The sequence below is a fragment of the Myxocyprinus asiaticus genome, chromosome 30, assembly GCF_019703515.2.
Source record: "Myxocyprinus asiaticus isolate MX2 ecotype Aquarium Trade chromosome 30, UBuf_Myxa_2, whole genome shotgun sequence".
In the NCBI taxonomy this organism is placed as follows: Eukaryota; Metazoa; Chordata; class Actinopteri; order Cypriniformes; family Catostomidae; genus Myxocyprinus; species Myxocyprinus asiaticus.
The window spans coordinates 32479283-32491349 of NC_059373.1; the positions used below are offsets into that span (position 1 = coordinate 32479283).

Here is a 12067-nt window from a genome sequence, read left to right on the forward strand (position 1 = left end):
CTCTTGAAAAAATGTCAAGGTCATATTTCATAATTATATTTCTGGAAAGATATGCTGTACCATGGTTACTGCCATGATGCTAAAATACTTTGCAACATATCAAAATAGTATAATTGTTTTTACATTACTGTCTAAGTACATAATGAGAATTGTGTGTGTGTGTGTGTGGTTGGGGGGGTGCTCAGTTGTCATGAAAATAATATCACAATCCAAAAACAAAAAATGTACATCCTCAATTTTACATAATTACAATAACATTTTTTTTAATTATTTTATTCTTTTTATTACAATTATTATTTATTTTAATGGTGAAATATTACTCAGACATGTCTTTGACAGGCATCAAAAGATTTACCATGTTTTTTGGTTTTTTATATTTATGTTGAGCAACCCCAAGAATTGGAACAGGTTTACTGGCCTGTTCGGCCTCATAAAACAGCTTGATGTTATTGATATTTTTGGGCTTACATGAACAGCTCTTTTTCCTGATTTCTTACGTATTTCAAAAAAAGAAAATTAAGCCATTTTGTTATAGAAGTAAATTAGATGTTAGTACACACACACACACATACAGTATATACACTCAGTGACTACTTTACTAGGAACACCTGTACACCAACTTATTCATGCGATTATCTAATCAGCCAATCGTGTGGCAGCAGTGCAGTGCATAAAATCATGCGTATAGGGGTCTGGAGCTTCAGTTTATGTTCATTGACATTTCGACTGTGGCATGATTGTTAGAGCCAGACGGGCTGGTTTGAGTATTTCTGTAACTGCTGATCTTCTGGGATTTTCACATGCAACAGTCTCTAGGGTGTAAAAAGAATGGTGCGAAAAACAAAAAACATCCAGTGAGCTGCAGTTCTGTGGACGGAAATGCCTTTTTGATGAAAGAAATCAACAGAGAATGGCCAGACTGGTTCGAGCTGACTGAAAGGCTACAGTAACTCAGATAACTCCTCTGTACAATTGTAGTGAGCAGAACAGCATCTCAGAATGCACAGAAATACTCAAATCAGCCTGTCTGGCACCAACAATCATGCCACGGTCTAAATCACTGAGATCACATTTTTCCCCATTCTGATGGTTGATGTGAACATTAACTGAAGCTCCTGATCTGTATCTGCATGATAATATGCTTTGCACTGCTGCCACACAATTGGCTAATTAGATAATCGCTTGAATAAGTAGGTGTACAGGTGTACCTATTAAAGTGGTAACTGGGTATATATATATATATATATATATATATATATATATATATATATATATATATATATATATATATATATATTCAATTATTATTATTTTTGTGCATTGTCCTTATCTGCTGTAGCATTCATGCTACTCATGCCCTTTTGCCACTGCATTAGAGCATCCACATCATAAGAACTACCAGTACACAGTGTTCTCCTGGACCTCCTGGAGTCTTTTAGGCTCTGCTGTTTGACTTGCCTCATTCTTTTACAAACTTGTCCATCTCAAGAAGCTGTCAGAATTTTTTTTAATGACAACTAGATAATGGTTATAATGTTTTAAAAGCATAGTGAAAATGCACAAAGAGAAAAGAGGATGACAATAGTACATTTTATAAGAAGATGTAAACATGCCTTTTCTTATTTACTGCCATGACTCAAGATGTTTAGAAAGCGTTATGAGACAAACACATTACTGGTTCTAAGTCAAGCAACACTATTATTATTTCTCACACTCTGATGCTCATATTATTGCTCATACGCACTGTGCTGCGGCATGGCTTGTTGAGGACAGGTGTGCTGATACTTAAGAGACTTGACTTTTGTTTTTTGCCTGATGAACAATTGAAAAGTCAGAGAAATAAATATCACTGTAATATCACCAGAATATAATTGAGACTTGGGGGTGTGATCTTTTGACTTGTTCCAGTAAGTAACGACCTAGCAACCACCCAGAACACTTTAGCTACCACTTAGATCACCTTAGCAACCACATAGCAATGCCTTGGCAATCACCCACAACACACTAGCATCATAACGGGGAGTGCTAAACAGGCAAGCACCACTTACATTTTCTTCAGAAATTTTACAAATCTAATTAGAAAACAGAACAAACCAGTTTCAGGCCAATAGGCCCTCATGCTTGTCCCCAGTCTACTGCTCTGGGCCCCACAAGGACACTGATAAATGCATGTGAGCAGGTCATGGTGGCCAAACACATTTCTCACCCAAACAAAACACCCTTCTCGAATGAGCCAGACACAGTCACAGCTGTATGCACAAGATGGTCTGTCTGCTGTGAAAGCACCTGTAATTGATCCCAGAGCACAACATTGTTTTTGTCAACCGCACCTTTCACAGCATACAGAGAGGGAGAGAAAAAGACACAGTCTGGTTGCATCCTAATTCACTGTGCTATGCCATGGAAATATATTTGCATGCTTAAATTTAATGTGACGGATGGATGGGATTTCCAACATAGTCTTATGACATTCGTAATAAATCTTAAGATATGGTATGACTTGGCTTGTATGAAAAGTTACAACCTTTATTCCCATAGACACCAATCAAAGCCCGCACATGGTTCTTCAAAGACCAGCCAAAATAACAACAAACACCAGTTAGCTGAGATTAAGGAGTGGGGGTATTTCCATTTGAATGCTGCCTGGTGGAGCTTATTTGGTTTGCATTTGCAATGTTGCTGCCCAATCCGATTTCCACCTTACTTGTGGGCCATGACGACTGCGTCACGGTCAACGTGGCGCTCTGAGTGACAAGGCGTGTTCTAAATTACACTGCTCTTTAAAACATATTCATATTGGACTCAGCAAACCCCCTTCAAAACGCTCTGCCTCCCTTTCAATACTTTTCATACAGACCATAAGATCTATATGAGCACCCCCACTGGAATCGCTGCCCATAGCGGAGACAGTAGTTGAATTATTTATGAAAATGGCTTCCATGCCTCCATACATTTATACAGTATCTCAGATGTGGATAGAAATGTAAAGCATCTCAAATTAATGTTTTATGCAGTAATGAAGATGTTACATATTGGATGTTTTCTTGTTTTATTCCAGCCTTGGACTTTAAACTCTCCAATTAATTGAAATGTTCTTGACTCAAAGAACTTTATTTACTTTATTTATTTTTTGACTAATTCGACTTGCCTCTTATTTTTCAACCCCTCCAATCTCCAGTCATATTGAGACCACTTTTAACAAACTGTGACATTATTTTTGACCAGTTTTGACATTATTCCTATTTTTACATATTTCCTATTGGAGTGGAGTATGTAAATAAAATAACACCAAAGAGTTTAAATCTGTTGCCTTTGAGAGAAGCAATTTTACATTTTCTTAAAGGAATTTTCTGGGTTCAATACAAGCTAAGCTCAATAGTTCTCTCATTATTCACTTACCCTGATGCCATCCCAGATGTGTATGACTTTCTTTCTTCAGCAGAACACAAATGAAGATTTTTAGAAAAAATGTAGAAGCTAGGTCCTTATAATGTAAATAAACGGGTGCCATCAGGCTGCTGGCTATTTGACGGTCCAAAAGGCACATTTAGGCAGCATAAAAGTAATCCACACGACTCCAGTGCTCTGTTTGTTCTCTATGTTCTAAAGTATCTCTCTAATTTTAGTTTAAAAAAACGCTCCAAATGATTCAGTGCATGAGTGAACTGTCTGAATGAATCGGATTGAATCGTGAATCAGTTCAGATCATTTTGCTAAATTGTTTGACCGATTCACTGTAAAGAAACGACTCAAAATGAAAAACAAAATTAATTGGGCATTGCTAGTTCTGATTCTAAAACACTAACAGATTTACGGGACATACAGTATGTCATCTTGCTGAAAATATTCTTTGGGAAAATGTTTCTCTGGTCAGTTGGCAACAGGCTATCGCAAAACATTTTGACATTTAATCATGTGCAGGATCTGAATTATAAATATCAACAATTCACTTTTTTACTAGTTAAAATGCTAATTCTTGATATCAACAATGGAATTACTACTAGTGATGATAATTTCTGAAATCAGTAATTAGGTTTTGACTAGTTAAAACATTAATTCTTCATTTGAAAAATTACGCCATTACTTGCGGAAATACACATTCTTGATCTAATTTTTTTATTTATTTCAACTAGTAAAAAATATTATTCTTGATTTCTGTAATTGCATTTTCAGTAGAAGAATTTCACAATTATCTATTATTCACTCCTGTTCAAAACGCAGTTACAGATATCTGTAATTACTTTCTCACTAGTTGTAATTCTAAATACACATATCAACTATGCACTTCTTACTGGTAAAAATGATATCAATAATAAGATTGCTACTAGTGCAAATGTCCATTCTGAAGCAGCTGAATTACAACTAGTAAAAATGCTCATTTTTGACATCAGTAATTTGGTTTTCATTAGTGGCAGTGTTATTTTTTTTATATCTTTAATGTTATTGTAACTAGTGCCTTTTAATATATCTTTAATTACTTTTCAATTTATTCATATCTGAAATCCATTTCCAGATATCGGAAACACCAAATCTAAAATATTGAAATACATTCATGGATAAATATATAAAAAAAAAAAAAAAAAAGTATTTGTACTTGTTGATATCAGGAATGGATATTTGTACTAGTAACAAAAATCTGATATCAATAATTATTTCACATAAAATTGAAACTGGAATTTCAACTAGTAAGAAATTAATTACACATCTTTAATTGTGTTTTGAGCAGGAGTCAATGATAGATCATTGTGAAATACTACTAGTAAAAATGCAGTTACAAAAATCAAAAACTTTTTTTACTAGTTGAAATTCCATTTTTGATATCAAGAATGTGTATTTCCATGAGTAATTATGTCATTTTTTATATCAAGAATAAGTGCAAATGTAAAGTATTTACTGATATCAAGAATTATCATTATCATTAGTAGTAATTCCATTGCTGATATCAAGAATTAACATTTTTACTAGTGAAAACTGAATTGTTGATATCTATAATTCATATGCTTACAGTAATTGTTGAATGGGCTTGCAATATTGCATGGATGAATGTGAAGACACTTTCAAAATGAAAACATTCCAGCCATTTCCTTGGCAGCCAAATTGGAAAGGAAATAAAGTATTAGTGGAAGACACCAGTGGCCCATGATTTGCTACCTGCTATTGCTAATAGGAGGTTGGTGGTATTTCAGGTGAAAGATACTAAATTGTGAACAAACATTCTTGGTCAGAAATGAGATTATGTTCGTTTCAAAATCTCTTTTTTGAGGAGTAGCATTTAATTCATCCCCTATTAAAAATAGTGTATTGTTGATACTGCATACAGTTTTTTTTATCAGGTCAAACAGTTTATTTTGCATAAGCCCCTTATCACGAGACTACATATGCATTTATACAAACACGTGTGACAGGTACACAGGGCTTGCAACGGTACAGAGAGTTCAGTGGTTGTGTAAGACTGCAGAGAGTAAGAGAGACAGACAACAGGGCAGAGATGGAAGCATACTAATGTCTTGCACTGCAACAAGAGGAGAGACGGGCTGTTGATATTGGCTGGAGATGCATGTCTAAACCTGTGCTCTCATCTCAGACTGTGGCTGGTGTATTATGTAAGCGCTCTGTCTCCCTCCCTTGCTTTCTCTCTCATTCTCACCCTCTCTTCTCTCCTCTACCCTTTTTTTTTTTTTTTTTTTCCAGCGTCCTCTGTGAGCCAACCAGTGAAGCAGCCTTGTGAATATTTCAAGACTGTTGCATCAGTGCCAGTGTTGCAGATTGTGGTGGACTATAAATGTTTTATGGCACAGTGCATGTGGGAAAAATGTATTTTTAGACCCTTTTTGAAAGCTCAGTAGGAAATTGTGGATATACTGTACCTCTGTATCACTCTCTCCCTCTCAGCTGTACTATGATGAGGACAGTAATAAATGAGTCACTGTCCCACGGCATCATACAGGAAATCTTTGCTCAAGGTGATTCCAAGATTCATCTTCTAGGATTGCTGTGACTTATGAAATGCTCCAGTTTTGGAAGGAGAGGGATGGGGAGGACAGAAAGGAGGGGGATTACAGTCTCATCACAGAATGGGAGGGCTAGAACACTACAGTTTAGGAATGGGTGACGTCACTTGTTTTCTTTTCAATCCAATACCAAGTAAGCTACTATCATTTACTTGCCCTGCTATCATTTTCTCTGGCCACAGCACAAATATAATAAATAGCAACATATTTCAGCAACATACGTGACCTGCTCTATTATCTTGAGTTGCATTGACCCAGAATAAAATTTTGTGTTTTATGCACTTAAATAAAAAGGAAGGTCTCAGTTTTCTAATAGCATCATTTTTATGTTTCCCAAACTGATATAATCATTTAAATGATGGCTGTCTTTTGAGAAAACAATCTCTAAAGATATCAAACTATTTTCAGACATTATTTGACAAAATACTAAGATTTATTCAAGCATACATTAAATTATTAAGACATAAATAACAGTTTAACCCTAAAAAGGGAAAGCATATAAAGGTACCTCTGAAAATTAATTCATTGCTATTTTCCAACACATTAGGAATCACATAATACATTTCCATGTATTTTTTATTTTTCTAAAGTGTTGCTTTATTTAGCATGTAAATCATGGAAAAACCATTGAAAAGATAGGATAATTTGCCTCGAGGTCAGCTGCCATCTCAAAAAAATGCTGCCTGTATACTTTTTATACAAAGTTGCATGTCTTCAGTATTTGCAGGGACCCCCTTTTCAATATTTTTCAGTGATGGTATTTCAAATTTTAACAATTTAAACTGTTATACAGTTCATTTTTTCAAGGTAACTAACTATGGACATTCAATAACTTTCCTGAACTGCCGTCAATTCTGATGGGAGTTTTGCATAGCATCTCCTCCAATCAGCCCTCCTCTTTACCCCAAAATACAGCAAGAAAAAAACACATTAATGACCATCAGATGGGATGTTGAAAGATACAACGAAACTGGATGAAATGATCATCTCTAATGTAATCGGTGAAATCAACTGCAGGAAAATGTTAATTAAATCAATAACTTTCACTTAATGGCTGATTGGAGGAGATGCTAGGCAGCACTCCCGTCTGAACTAACAGCAGCTACAGAGATTTGACAGACCACATTAAAGAACATAAAAACATTTATTGCTTGAATTTCATGATAACACTGACATAATTTGAAAGATGAGACTTTGTTTGATCCAATACAAAAGTAAACCCAATACAGTTTTTCCAAATACGTCCCATTGCGACTTTCGACTTATTCTATTGGAACTTGTCACATATTTTTGTATGCCTAAATATTTTTCAGTATATTTAATATATTTTTAATTCAATGTTTTCTTTACAAACATCTTATAGTGTACCTCCATGACAGTTATAAATTCATAAACACATTTTATTGATTGCATACATGTAGTGCATACAGTACAAAACATACTGATTTGATAAAAACGTTCACCCTGTTTTAACTGATGCATCCAAGACTATCACAAGTCCTTCTCGCAATTTCAACAAAACCATATTTTAGACACGACAACTCTCTGAATAAATTTAAGGTGAATGTGACAAGTTAGGCTAGTAGGTTTGGTCTTGGCGAACTAGATCTGCTTATGCTGCTACTGCAGAGCAAGTATGAAGACTTGCTACTTTTAGAATATACACAGTCATATATTTTTAAGATTTTGGATATATACGTGTTCGGGAAAACTTTTACTGGATGGATTAAGCTAGACACCCGGTAGTGGCGGTACAAACAAATGGACTAATTAGGTGTGGCGCATAAGCTTTTACTTTACGCAGATGATATTTTATTATTCATCTCCGACCCAACTAGATCTGTGCCTAGCCTCCACAGAATTATTAATTCCTTTTCTAAGTTCTCAGGATACAGAGTCAAATGGTCTAAATCCGAAGCTTTGGCTCTGACAGCATACTGCCCAGTAATGGCTTTTCAGCTGGGTGCCTTCCAGTGGCCCAAACAGGGCATTAAATATTTGGGCATTTTATTCCCAGCAAATTTGTGTGATTTAGTTAGAGTTAATTTTGACCCCTTAATAAAAAGGTTTTCGAGCGATGTGGACAGGTGGGCTTCATTACATTTATCTATGATTGGGAAAGTTAATGTTATTAAAATGAACTGTATTCCAAAATTTAACTACCTGCTGTCTCTCCCTGTAGATGTCCCCCTCTCTTATTTCAAGCAATTTGATAGCATAGCGAAGTCCTTCATTTGGAATGGTAAGTGTCCCAAATTACATTTCAATAAGTTACATAGGCCGATTGACAAATGTGGACTAGGCCTACCCAAAATTTTATTTTATTATTATGCGTTCGGTCTCAGACATTTGACTCATTGGTTGGGTCCACCTGAGAGAGCCCCTCCCTGGTTTTGTATTGAACAGGAATTCTTACCCCTATTTCGCCATTGCAAAGCCTTTCTATCAAACTAAATGGAGAGATTAAGTTACACCCCGTTATCTCACATTTGCACTCGGTATGGACAAAAGTGTCCAGAGTGTTTAATTCGGACATTTATTTAAATTTAAATGTTGCCTTAAGTATATGGCTGAATCCTAGATTAAGTATTAATAAATCCCCTTTCTGCTGGTCAGACTGGATTGTGAGGGAGGTTACTATACTTGGTGACCTATATGAGAGTGGAGTGATGAGATCTTTTGAAAATTTGGTTCAACATTTTGAGATTCCCAGATCTCAATTCTATAGATCAGCTGTGCCACCTGCTATGTACTGTTTTTGGGAGTAGCATACACCCCCCTAAAGTGGCAGATACTCTGGGAGTGGTGATTACTGCTTTTGGAAAAGGTCATGAGGCATCAGTGTATTACTCCCTGCTAATTCAGAGTCTGGGAGATGGAACTTCAGCTTCTCTCAAGAGATTATGGGAGAAAGATTTAAACTTGGTACTGGAGGAGGGACTGTGGGCTAGGATTTTAAACAACGTCATGTCTGCATCTAGAGATGCAAGGGTTCACCTTATGCAATTCAAGATTTTGCATTGATTCTATTGGACCCCCTCTAGATTATATAGGCTTGGTCTTAAAGACACACCCACCTGCTGGTGATGCCAATCAGAAGATGGAGACACAACCCATGTTTTTGGGGGGTGTGTTAAGATCAAAGAGTTTTGGTTGAAGGTTCAGAGTTTCATATGTGACATTTTGGGCACTTGAATTTCATTTTGCCCCAGACTCTGTATTCTGGGCGATGGGGCGGTCATAAATTTGTGGGACAAACACATAAAAAATTGGGTCCTGACTAGTATTATGATTGGCAGGCAACTTGGCTAGCTACCTAGAAACAAGTGAATTACCTTGGCATTGGCAAATTGACAATCGTGAGTCGCCACATATCGTGCCAAATCGTACTCAAGTGGAAAAACCACTGGAACCATATCCTCACCTTGTAAATCAGCACAATTTGCAAAAACCTAATATATCACAGATCTCTAAATGTTTAAGTTTGTAGGTGAAAAAATATATACAGTGGTGTGAAAAAGTGTTTGCCCCCTTCCTGATTTCTCATTTTTTTGCATGTTTGTCACACTTAAATGTTTCAGATCATCAAACAAGTTTAAATATTAGTCAAAGATAACACAAGTAAACACAAAATGCAGTTTTTAAATGAAGGTTGTTATTATTAAGGGAAAACAAAATCCAAACCTACATGGCCCTGTGTGAAAAAGTGTTTGCCCCACCTGTTAAAACATAACTTAACTGTGGTTTATCACACCTGAGTTCAATTTCTCTAGCCACACCCAGGCCTGATTACTGCCACACCTGTTCTCAATCAAAAAATCACTTAAATAGGACCTGCCTGACAAAGTTAAGTAGACCAAAATATCTTCAAAAGCTAGACATCATGCCGAGATCCAAAGAAATTCAGGAACAAATGAGAAAGAAAGTAATTGAGATCTATCAGTCTGGAAAAGGTTATAAAGCCATTTCTAAAGCTTTGGGACTCCAGAGAACCACAGTGAGAGCCATTATCCACAAATGGCGAAAACATGGAACAGTGGTGAACCTTCCCAGGAGTGGCCGGCCGACCAAAATTACCCCAAGAGCGCAGCGACGACTCATCCAAGAGGTCACAAAAGACCCCACAACAACATCCAAAGAACTGCAGGCCTCACTTGCCTCAGTTAAGGTCAGTGTTCATGACTCCACCATAAGAAAGAGACTGGGCAAAAATGGCCTGCATGGCAGAGTTCCAAGACGAAAATCACTGCTGAGCAAAAAGAACATTAAGGCTCGTCTCATTTTTGCCAAAAAACATCTTGATGATCCCCAAGACTTTTGGGAAAATACTCTGTGGACTGACGAGACAAAAGTTGAACTTTTTGGAAGGTGTGTGTCCCATTACATCTGGCGTAAAAGTAACAAAACCAGTCAAATCAAATCACTTTATTGTCACACAGCCATATACACAAGTGCAATGGTGTGTGAAATTCTTGGGTGCAGTTCCGATCAACATAGCAGTCCTGACAGTGATGAGACATATACCAATTTACAATAACATCAAATTAACACAACACAATTTAAATATCTGTTAAACACATAATTACACTCAACAATATACAAATAATAACATACACTGTACAGTATACAATACGCTGTTTATTTTTTTTACTATATGGATACACATTATTCATTAAAAATTACAAATTTTAATATATTTATAAAAAAAATAGTATATATATATATATATATATATATATATATATATATATATATATATATATATATAGAATGTACAGTATTGTACTGTATTGACATTCAGGCTGTCGGTTGATAGTCAGTTGTTAAGAGAGAATATAATATAATAATAATATAATTTATGACAGTCCGGTGTGAGATATAAGAGTAAGGGTAATAAAGTGCAGTGCTGATGTATTTTGATCGTGGGAGATCAAGAGTTCAGAAGTCTGATTGCTTGGGGGAAGAAGCTATCATGGAGTCAGCTGGTGCGGGTCCTGATGCTGCGATACCGCCTACCTGATGGTAGCAGTGAGAACAGCCCATGGCTCGGGTGGCTGGAGTCTCTGATGATCCTCCGAGCTTTTTTCACACACCGCCTTGTATATATTTCCTGGAGGGAGGGAAGCTCACCTCCGATGATGTGTCTGGCAGTTCGCACCACCCTTTGCAGTGCTTTGCGATTGTGGGCAGTGCTATTGCCGTACCAGGTGGAGATGCAGCCAGTCAGGATGCTCTCTACAGTGCAGGTGTAGAACCGTGTGAGGATGTGGCGGTTCATTCCAAACTTCCTCAGCCGTCTCAGGAAGAAGAGGCGCTGATGAGCCTTCTTCACAACGACTTCTTCACAACGACTTTCATGGTCGTGTGGACGGACCATGTGAGTTCCTCAGTGATGTGGACACCCAGGAACTTGAAGCTGCTGACTCTCTCCACTGGTGCTCCATTGATGGTGATGGGACTGTGTTCTCTGTCTTTTCTCCTGAAGTCCACCACAAGCTCCTTTGTCTTACTGACGTTGAGGGAGAGGTTGTGCTCCTGACACCAGTGTGTCAGAGTGTGCACCTCCTCTCTGTAGGCTGTTTCATCATTGTCAGTGATCAGACCTACCACCGTCGTGTCATCAGCAAACTTAATGATGGCATTGGAGCTATGTGTTGCCACACAGTCATGTGTGTACAAGAAAATATATGGAGCGCTTCACGGATTTGCGTGTCATCCTTTCGCAGGGGCCATGTTAATCTTCTCTGTATCGATCCAATTTAACACCGCATTTCAGAAAAAGAACATCATACCAACAGTAAAATATGGTGGTGGTAGTGTGATGGTCTGGGGCTGTTTTGCTGCTTCAGGACCTGGAAGACTTGCTGTGACAAATGGAACCATGAATTCTGCTGTCTACCAAAAAATCCTGAAGGAGAATGTCCGGCCATTTGTTCATGACCTCAAGCTGAAGCGAACTTGGGTTCTGCAGCAGGACAATGATCCAAAACACACCAACAAGTCCACCTCTGAATGGCTGAAGAAAAACAAAATGAAGACTTTGGAGTGGCCTAGTC

The 12067-nt window shown here is 37.2% G+C and overlaps 1 non-coding gene across 1 annotated transcript; it reads right to left on the reverse strand.

Annotated features, from left to right (window-relative positions):
- Positions 1 to 11692: 11692 nt before the first annotated feature.
- LOC127421672 (U6 spliceosomal RNA) lies at positions 11693 to 11796 on the reverse strand. The gene has a single exon (XR_007894038.1). It is a non-coding gene; the product is annotated as a U6 spliceosomal RNA (small nuclear RNA).
- Between the last annotated feature and the right edge of the window lie 271 nt (positions 11797 to 12067).